This window comes from Equus przewalskii, chromosome 7 (assembly GCF_037783145.1).
Source record: "Equus przewalskii isolate Varuska chromosome 7, EquPr2, whole genome shotgun sequence".
NCBI classification, from domain to species: Eukaryota; Metazoa; Chordata; class Mammalia; order Perissodactyla; family Equidae; genus Equus; species Equus przewalskii.
In genome coordinates this window covers 57,285,583-57,289,067 of record NC_091837.1, presented here as the reverse complement: position 1 = coordinate 57,289,067, position 3,485 = coordinate 57,285,583, and positions in this window count along the sequence as shown.

The window sequence follows — 3,485 nt, the reverse complement described above, 5'->3', positions numbered from 1 at the left end:
GTAGGTTCTTAAGGAAGCCAGTAGACCTGGGATTGTTCCAGGAGTGATCCTGCCTTAATTGAAGAGTGAGACGGTTTACGAAGTCTTTCCTCTGACGCCAAGTGCCTCTGAAATATCATAGACTGGAGTATTTTGAATCCCGGCTCCCCATTTGTAAGTGTGGACAAATCATTTAGCCTCTCTGAGTCTCAGTCTCATGAGATATAAAAATAAAAGTAACAATACATTTCTTAGAGATATGTGAGTTAAATGTCAAAAAACATGCAAACGCCTAGTACATTCCCCAATACATAGCATGTGCCCCATAAAGAATAGCTACATTATCAGTATATCTTCTTAGCTTTTATCTCATAAGAACATTCTAATAGAATGAACATTTGGAGATTCTCTATTCTTTAAAAGTGACAATGAATTGTAACAAATGTATTACTCTGATGGGGGTGTTGATAATGGGGGAGGCTGTGCATGCGTCAGGGGAAGGAGTCTATGGGAAATCTCTGTACTTTCTGCTCAATTTTTCTGTGAACCCTAACCCTAACCCTAACCCCAGTTTTAGAACTACTTAAAAAAATAGTCAATCAAAAAGAAATGATGATAATGTAGTACCTGCAATGGCAGCTGTAGAGATATGCAGCATCGTACAGTAAGATAGATATTTCTCAAGTAATTCAGAACATGATGCTGTTGTGGGAAGAACCTGCGATTTAGTAACAGAATACCTGGCTTCCAGCCTGGGTTTTACGGGCTGTATGATCTTGAAGTCACTTGATTGGATTTTAGTTTTATTGTCAGTAAAATGAGGATTCTGATGTAGACTTTGTCTGCCTCCTAGGGCCGATGTGAAGATCAAATACGAGAATGGACATGGGAGCATTCTGCAACACTGTAATGTGTCATAGAAATGATATTATTTTGTAAACATTCTTTTCTTGCCCTTTTGGCAAAGGGACCTCAGGTTCTGATCCAAGGGAGAAGAGTTAATCACGGGGTAATAGCCTGAATTCAAAAGGAACCTCCTCCTCCTTTCCTGCCATGCCGACGTTTCAGTTAGAGGCAGGGGAACACTGTCACTGACAGCAGTGGGGCGAATACGGCAGGGATGAGCCTCTGGAAATGAAATAAAATGAATGAAACCCAGAAATTCCTTGTTTTGGCCTTTCTCATTTGATACTTTGCTCATTCCTGGCAATATACACTTCTCTCCTCCTGCTGGGGTGTCCACTTCTGTAAATTTCTTCATTTCCATTTACGTAAATCAAATGCAGAGTGTAATTATTCAGAAAACACAGAATGCTTGCTGCTCTGTGCACTGACGATGTGAACGTGGCTTTTGCAGCCCCGGATCATCTTTCTTCTTCCTGTTACAGTGTCGTCAAGTTGTTTTACTTTATTCCTTCATGCTATCTCAAGTGCTCTCCTTTGCTGTAATAGGCCCTTGAAAGTTAGCTTAGAGTTTCAGTGACACTGGCTTAATTACTAAAGGGACCTGGAAAAGGCAGCCTGGTGTAGTGGCAGGAGCCCATGGCTCCTCAGGCCTGGCTTTGAGTCCCAGCTCTGTCACTTGATAGCTTTGTGACATGAAAAGTGAAATCACCTTTTTGAACCTCACCTTCCTCATATGGAAAATGAGGATAATATGCCTCTACCTTTTAGGATGGTTTATGGTGGTTATACATAGCTTAGGGCAGTGCTCACTACAGGGAAGTTATGTTTTATTATTGGGAGGAAAGGCTGTGGAATTTGAATGCAGTTCCACAGCCCACTAGCTATGGGCTAGGGGGCAAGTCCCTTAACCATATTGAGCGCTGTCCTCTCAGGTGTGACATGGGGACTACAGCAATACCTGTCTACGAGGGTTATTCTGAAAATTAAAGATAATACAAGTAAAGTTCTGGAAGGTAGTGGGAACCAGCTCTCTGTAATGCTGCTTGTTCAGTGGCTGAATTTGCAGCCAGGTGTGGATCTGGGCTTCAGCTCTAATTCGGCCCTTTGAACTTCATTTCTCCTTAGTCAAGTGGAGGATAATATCTTCCTTGCACAGTTTTGGTTACAATTAGAGATAACGTATAGAAAACATCTGGCACTTTAGTAAAACTGCTCAATAGGATTATTATTATGGTAATCTGCAGTATTAGTAAATCATTTGTGTGTGTGATTTGCTAATCGTGATTCTTCATTTCCTGGAAAATATCCAATAACTAACAGGAATGTTTAAACTTTAATTATTCTCTTTCTAGGACTGTGAACATTTGCAGCAATGGAAAAAATGAGTTTTTGACATTTAGCTCAAGGAAGAAATGAGGCTGGGCAGTTAGCCCATCCGAAGTCACAGTAGGGGCAAACAATTGAGAGTCCTCCAGGCTCACAGGTGAGAGTGGGCTGAGTTCTCGCTCTGGCACCTAGGAAAGCTGTACTAACCTGAGTCTCTCAGCCTGCAGGGGAACTGAGCTGAGTTTATCCCTGAAGTATAAACTTTAACACAATGACTCTTGCTTTTTCTCTTTTAGAATATGGTTTGGAGCCTGTTGCCAAAGCTAAAAAGGTTAATAGTATGTTGAGCCAGAAAGCAAGGCACTGTAGACGGTTAGTCCAGGTAATTCACATCATTTTTCTAAAATCTGAGCCATTGAGATTGAATTTAGCCATGTAATTGGAATGATTTTCCAAATTGTTTCTCCTCCTGTGTAGATCCATTTCAAACATATAATTGCCAGTCAATAGTGCGGGATGTTTTCTGCCTTTCAGCTTTGTGGGCCAGCTTGCCTGTAGAAATGAAAAGGGCACTGGGTGATCCTCGCCTCTGCTCACGAGAGAGAATCTTTTTGATACTAGAGTAAAAAGAATTTGCTAATTTCCAATTAAATATTTTATCAGTGAAATGATTGCAAAGTAAAAATTACAAAGTCACTTTGGAATCAAGATAATCACTTAAAAAAACCTCAGTTTCAGGTCATATGTTTCATCCTGAATAATCTGAAAATGTGATTATCTCACCAGGTCTCAGCTCAATCTACTGCATGCAAGTAATGGTGTATTAATTCCCTAGGGTTGCCATAACAATGGAGCACAGAGTGGGTGGGTTAAAACAACAGACATTTATTGTCTCAGAGTTCTGGAGGCCAGAAGCCTGCAGTCAAAGTGTCAGCAGGCTCGTGCTCCCTCTGAAGGTACTGGGGAAGGATTTGTTCCAGGCCTCTTCTAGCTTCCGGCAGCCTCAGGCATTCCTTGGCTCATAGATCCATCATTCCAATCCTCTGTCCTCACACGGTGTTTTCTTTGTGTGTCTTCGCAACATCTTCTGTCTCTCTGTGTCTGTTTCTGCGTCAAAATTTCCCTTTATAAGGACATCATTCACGTTGGATTAGGGCTACCATAATGACCTTGTTTTAGCTTGATTACTCCTAGAAAGACACTGTTTCCAAAAATGGTTACGTTCTGAGGTACTAGGGGTTGGGACTTCAACATATCATTCTTGGGGGACACAA